Genomic DNA, 7438 nt, shown 5'->3' with positions numbered 1-7438 from the left:
GAGAAATAGCAAAATTTGTAATGGAATGTGACACATGTCAGCGCGTAAAAGCAGAGCACCAAAGACCAGCTGGACTCCTAAAACCTTTGTCTATACCTCTTTGGAAGTGGGAAGAAATTAGTATGGACTTTATTGTGGGACTACCAAAGACACCATCTGGTCATGATAGTATATGGGTGATAGTGGACCGACTAACAAAATCTGCACATTTCATACCAGTGAAGATTACCTTTTCTCTAGAGAAATTGGCCAAATTATACATCAAGGAAATAGTATCCCTGCATGGTGTTCCATTGCGCATCGCGTCAGATAGAGACCCTCGCTTTGTCTCAAAATTTTGGAAAAGTCTGCACAGAGCTTTAGGAACCAAACTGGATTTTAGCACAGCATATCATCCGCAAAGCGATGGACAAACAGAGCGGGTAAATCAAATTTTAGAAGATATGCTCAGAGCATGTGTTCTAGAATTTAAAGGAGCATGGGACGAGTATATGCCTTTAGCTGAATTCGCATATAATAATAGCTACCAATCAAGTATTCAAATGACTCCTTATGAGGCTTTATATGGAAGGAGGTGTCGCGCACCAATTTGCTGGGATGATGTTGGCGAAAGAAAAGTTCTAGGACCCGATATAATCCAGGAGACCGAGGATAAGGTGAAACTTATACGTGAGCGACTCCGAACTGCACAAAGTAGATAGAAAAGCTATGCGGACAGCAAAAGAAGGAACCTTCATTTTGAAGAAGGAGAACTAGTGTATTTAAAAGTATCACCAATGAAAGGGGTCAAACGATTTGGACAAGGAAAGAAATTAAACCCAAGGTATATTGGACCTTTCCATGTTACTAAACAAGTTGGGGAAGTCGCATACCAGCTAGAGCTACCGGAATCTCTAGCAGGAGTACACAACGTGTTTCATGTTTCGTTACTCCGGAAATGCCTAAAACCACCACATCAACAAGTGGAGATGGAACTATCGGAGCTACAAAAAGATCTGTCATATGAAGAATATCCTGTTTGTATACTAGATATTAAAGACCGCGAGACAAGACGCAAAAATATACGATTTGTCAAAGTGCAATGGAGTAATCACAGCGAGGATGAAGCCACTTGGGAAAGGGAGGATGACTTAAAGAAAGACTACCCATACCTCTTCGACAAATAATGGTAAGAAAATTTCGAGGACGAAATTTTTATAAGGAGGGTAGGATGTAATATCCAAATATTTTTTGTGTGCCTATGATAATAACCAGAAGTAAAATAGTTGATTCTTTATTTATTGCTTGGATTTTCGCATAAGACCGATCTGAAAATAAAGTAAGAGAAAAGATAAAATAACTGCCAAGTAACCTTAAAATATCTAGATCAGTAGATAGTCCCTTGACTCAAAAATATCTGAGGCAGCACTGGATAAGCATCCTCGCAGTAACCTGACCAGAGGTAACTTGACCAGCGATTAAATCCACCGCTTTCCTTCGTCGCTAACCTGGACAGGTGTCCAGCTCTCCCCTAATTTCCCCAGCTATAAATAGCTTTTGTCCCCCGCACAGTGCCTCACACCACACACCACAGTAGAAATCGCCCTAGTTTTCTCTGAAGAGTGGTACGATTTGGGAAGTGAGCAGGCAGGGGGCAGGTATGGCAGCAGCTTGACCCTATTCTTCATTGCTGTTCTTGAGCATGCAAGTATCTGGCAGTGATTGCTTTTCTAGCTGCCGTAGCTTCTCTCTCTCAGATCTGCATGTCCTTTCCATGGATTCGAGTGGAATTTTTAGTTGTTCTTGATGCAACCGGTTGGAATGGAGAGTATTGCTCTTAGGAAGATGGATTGATTCTGTACTGATGCATCATATGTACGCTAGATCCATACCCTCGCTACTAAATCTACTACTAGTACTCCCTGCTACTGTTAATTCATTCCATGGCGTGGTACTAAGTCTACTGCTATTCTGCAATGACTAAGAAATACATTTAGTGCTGCTGCTTGGGAGTGAGCATTTGGTGCACATGAGCACCAGTGCTCTCAGTTTTTTAAATATTAAAAAAGTTATGTATCTATGTTTTAAAAAATCATCACATTTATTCCATGAATACACATATATGTTCCGAATACTCGTGAGAAGTTTCGCTAGAAGTTGCATTGTATTTTAAGCTACAGGAAAAAAAAACAAATTTGTGGATACGTATAGGGACATATATTTGTCAGAAATTTGTCTTTTTTGTATAGCTCAAAATATAATATATTTTTTTCCAAATTTTTTACTGTATCTTCGAAATGTTTATATCTATGTAGGTATTTAATTTCAAATTTTTTGGAATTCAAATAATATAATTTTATAGCACCAGCTCATGTGCTAAAGACACTTTTCGTGCTTGTTGCTGCTAATAAATCTGATGTCTTCTTGCTATAGTGAACTAGCACAACTAGCTAGTAGTACTTGGTGCATTGCATGCGTACAGTATGCTCTGAAAATAATAATCTGCTTACATGCATAGACTTGCATGGTCGATTGATGTGAAGAATAGCTGCCAGACTAGTACTAGTACTAGCTACTCAAGTTCTATGTTCATACCCCACTCTTCTGCTACTAGTACTATGCATGAAATAATGACTGATTATACAAACCTGTTTAGGTTGGAGCCAAGTAACCAAGGAGAAATCATTTGAAGGCAAGGCTGTGCATACCAGCTTCTTCTAAAAATAAATCGTATTGATATTTAATTGTGATGCTTTATCAGTATAAATGCTTAGTTTTTATACATGTGATATGATGCTGATTATGGATGAATATTTGAGGTGAATAAATGTTGTTCATAATTTACGTGAGAGCGATCGCCGTCGTAATCATGGTATGTATGGGATATCTAGCCCGAGACGGTCGATACCTGAAATAACGATACGCGGTAATGCCGGTATCAGTGTGAGAAGGGTTTGCCTCACACAAGTAGGGGACTCGATGTCGTGATTCTCGGAGAGGGATATAGCCATTGGTGGAGGTTACGGCGGTTGTTAGCGTGTCTCTGCAGAGGTCACTATAATTAGGTTTGCGCTAATGGACTAGTTCATATATGTGTTTATACTCCTGTAGGTTACATGAGACTTGTTTCCACCATCTAAATCAACCTGAATTTATTACCTGTTATATCTTTGTTAATATTTCTTTTTTTTCCTTGCTGAGTATGTTTAACATACTCATGGCCAGTCTCTTTTCTCTGGTATGCGCAGAGTGTGAGCAACATGAATTTGATGGGGATGGAGCGGAAGCATAGTAATATCTAGCACATAGGGAAGGAGTGTTGGGATTAGGAGATTTACTCGGATCCTACATAAATATTGTTCAAATAAATGGCCGGGATGCATCGTGCATCTGTCGATGCATGCTCTAGTAGAAATGACTAGTTTGCTAACTAGCCTGGTGCTATACTTGTAAGCTATAATGTACTACTACTAAGGAATAAATGGAACCTGGTTCTCCTTGTGCTCTTAAGTTCATGATTACTACTTATGCCTTGTATGCTTATGAGGTATTTATCTCATAAGGATACGGCGAGCTGTCGCACTTAGTCCCTTCGTTTAGTTGGGGCGTGTGACAGTTTTAGTTCCATGTTACTAAACAAGTTGGGGAAGTCGCATACCAGCTAGAGCTACCAGAATCTCTAGCAGGAGTACACAACGTGTTTCATGTTTCGTTACTCCGGAAATGCCTAAAACCACCACATCAACAAGTGGAGATGGAACTATCGGAGCTACAAAAAGATCTGTCATATGAAGAATATCCTGTTCGTATACTAGATATTAAAGACCGCGAGACAAGACGCAAAAATATACGATTTGTCAAAGTGCAATGGAGTAATCACAGCGAGGATGAAGCCACTTGGGAAAGGGAGGATGACTTAAAGAAAGACTACCCATACCTCTTCGACAAATAATGGTAAGAAAATTTCGAGGACGAAATTTTTATAAGGAGGGTAGGGATGTAATATCCAAATATTTTTTTTGTGCCTATGATAATAACCAGAAGTAAAATAGTTGATTCTTTATTTATTGCTTGGATTTTCGCATAAGACCGATCTGAAAATAAAGCAAGAGAAAAGATAAAGTAACTGCCAAGTAACCTTAAAATATCTAGATCAGTAGATAGTCCCTTGACTCAAAAATATCTGAGGCAGAGCCACTGGATAAGCATCCTCGCAGTAACCTGACCAGAGGTAACTTGACCAGCGATTAAATCCACCGCTTTCCTTCATCGCTAACCTGGACAGGTGTCCAGCTCTCCCCTAATTTCCCCAGCTATAAATAGCTTTTGTCCCCCGCACAGTGCCTCACACCACACACCACAGTAGAAATCGCTCTAGTTTTCTCGGAAGAGTGGTACGATTTGGGAAGTGAGCAGGCAGGCGGCAGGTATGGCAGCAGCTTGATCCTATTCTTCATTGCTGTTCTTGAGCATGCAAGTATCTGGCAGTGATTGCTTTTCTAGCTGCCGTAGCTTCTCTCTCTCAGATCTGCATGTCCTTTCCATGGATTCGAGTGGAATTTTTAGTTGTTCTTGATGCAACCGGTTGGAATGGAGAGTATTGCTCTTAGGGCATCCCCAGTGGGGCGACGCAAACGGACGTTTTTCGTCCGTTTGCGTCTGCGCGGATAAAAAACGTTCTCCAGCGGGGCATCACAAAACATCCGCAGTGTCCGTCCTGACGCAAACGTGGACCAAATATGCGTCAGGAATGCGTCTCTGCGGACACGTTCGCGCGTCCGTTTGTGTCCGGTTGGGCTGCATGCAGCCCTCTCTCCTCATTTAATCACGCATGCGCTTATTCCTAGCCACACAAACAGAATCTTTCCCTCTCTCTCCTCTCTAATCATGCATGCGGTCAAATAAATGCGTCTCTGCCGCTGGACAAGGGGCAGACGCATGCGGACATGCTTACGTTTTTTGTGTCCGTGCCCGACGCAAACGGACATAAATATGCGTCGCGCCGCTGGAGATGCCCTTAGGAAAATGAATTGATTCTGTACTGATGCATCATATGTACGCTAGATCCATGCCCTCGCTACTAAATCTACTACTAGTACTCCCTGCTACTGTTAATTCATTCCATGGCGTGGTACTAAGTCTACTGCTATTCTGCAATGACTAAGAAATACATTTAGTGCTGCTTGTTGCTGCTAATAAATCTGATGTCTTCTTGCTATAGTGAACTAGCACAACTAGCTAGTAGTACTTGGTGCATTGCATGCGTACAGTATGCTCTGAAAATAATAATCTGTTTACATGCATAGACTTGCATGGTCGATTGATGTGAAGAATAGCTGCCAGACTAGTACTAGTACTAGCTACTCAAGTTCTATGTTCATACCCCACTCTTGTGCTACTAGTACTATGCATGAAATAATGACTGATTATATAAACCTGTTTAGGTTGGAGCCAAGTAACCAAGGAGAAATCATTTGAAGGCAAGGCTGTGCATACCAGTTTCTTCTAAAAATAAATCGTATTGATATTTAATTGTGATGCTTTATCAGTATAAATGCTTAGTTTTTATACATGTGATATGACGCTGATTATGGATGAATATTTGAGGTGAATAAATGTTGTTCATAATTTACGTGAGAGCGATCGCCGTCGTAATCATGGTATGTATGGGATATCTATCCCGAGACGGTCGATACCTGAAATAACGATACGCGGTAATTCCGGTATCAGTGTGAGAAGGGTTTGCCTCACACAAGTAGGGGACTCGATGTCGTGATTTTCGGAGAGGGATATAGCCATTGGTGGAGGTTACGGCGGTTGTTAGCGTGTCTCTGCAGAGGTCACTATAATTAGGTTTGCGCTAACGGACTAGTTCATATATGTGTTTATACTCCTGTAGGTTACATGAGACTTGTTTCCACCATCTAAATCAACCTGAATTTATTATCTGTTATATCTTTGTTAATATTTCTTTTTTTTTCCTTGCTGAGTATGATTAACATACTCATGGCCAGTCTCTTTTCTCTGGTATGCGCAGAGTGTGAGCAACATGAATTTGATGGGGATGGAGCGGAAGCATAGTAATATCTAGCACATAGGGAAGGAGTGTTGGGATTAGGAGATTTACTCTGATCCTACATAAATATTGTTCAAATAAATGGCAGGGATGCATCGTGCATCTGTCGATGCATGCTCTAGTAGAAATGACTAGTTTGCTAACTAGCCTGGTGCTATACTTGTAAGCTAGTATTTTGTACTACTACTAAGGAATAAATGGAACCTGGTTCTCCTTGTGCTCTTAAGTTCATGATTACTACTTATGCCTTGTATGCTTATGAGGTATTTATCTCATAAGGATACGGCGAGCTGTCGCACTTAGTCCCTTCGTTTAGTTGGGGCGTGACAGTTTTAGGGGGACATTGAAATAATAATTTGATCATCTTATTGTCTAAATTAGTCATTATTATTTTATCAAAAACAAGTGAAAGTTGAAGTAGGGCGGAGATGACACTGTCATCTTTCTTGGGGCTAGAGAAGGGAAATGACCTGTAGTAGTTCTATACTTCACATGTTATGAATGAGCCTAAAATATCTACATCTGCTTTACATGTGATGTAAGAACTTATAATCTGGGATCTGAATACTATGGAACTACTGGCTATATTATGTTCCTTGTGCAACTTTAGTCTTCCAAGAATTAGTTTGTATGGTGTTATCATTGGCTCCACTCAGCTCGTAGCTAGTTCTGGTAGTTTTGAAATTTCTCATGAATATTCATGTGTATGTATTTGTTCAAAGATTCGTTTTGCTTTTGCAAATTCTAGAGACTTAATTTGGGCTCGTAGCTGGTACACGAATAAATCAGCCTCTCTCTCTCATCTAGTGACCAGGCTAGCAAGTTGTGAAAAAAAAAATGGCATACATGCATGTGTCCTGTCGATGCATGTGGTCTATGGATGCATGACCTGGTCTAAAATGTCTACTCCTAGCTAGACTAACTATTTGCTTAGCCATACACTACCATAGACTGGTTGCTTACATGTACACTACGCATGCAGTGTGTGAATCTATCCAAGAAATTACTACTTCTTTCTGATGTGACTACTCTTGCTCAGACATAGATGGCTGATCACAACAATGGCACGAGCCATGAGACGGGCAACTCCAGCGATAACAATGCCAGATTAATGATGCATGAATTGGGAGACCAGAGTGCGTTAGCTAATCTGCTTGCCAACATACTGGGCAAACAGCAGGAAACTCAAGAACGCCAAATGGATATCCTGGAGCGTGTCATGAAGAGTGATAGTCACCGCAATGGACTTGCGGAATTTCAAAAGCTTAAGCCACCATCATTTTCTGGAACAGCAAATCCACTTGAAGCTGAAGACTGGATAACTGCCATGGAAAAAGCATTTGACGCTATGGAATGTTACCAATAAAGAGAAGGTTGTATACG

General features: G+C 40.6%; 1 long non-coding RNA gene across 1 annotated transcript; it reads left to right on the top strand.

The window, feature by feature from the left end:
- The first annotated feature begins 1557 nt into the window (after positions 1-1557).
- LOC127312278 (uncharacterized) lies at positions 1558-3489 on the top strand. Its single transcript, XR_011749499.1, has 3 exons — positions 1558-1637; positions 2636-2671; positions 3228-3489. It is a non-coding gene; the product is annotated as an uncharacterized lncRNA (long non-coding RNA).
- The last annotated feature ends 3949 nt before the right edge of the window (positions 3490-7438 follow it).

This window comes from Lolium perenne, chromosome 7 (genome assembly GCF_019359855.2).
Source record: "Lolium perenne isolate Kyuss_39 chromosome 7, Kyuss_2.0, whole genome shotgun sequence".
NCBI classification, from domain to species: Eukaryota; Viridiplantae; Streptophyta; class Magnoliopsida; order Poales; family Poaceae; genus Lolium; species Lolium perenne.
The sequence above is the reverse complement of the archived record's forward strand: the minus strand, read 5'-3'. Positions and strand labels throughout refer to the sequence as shown.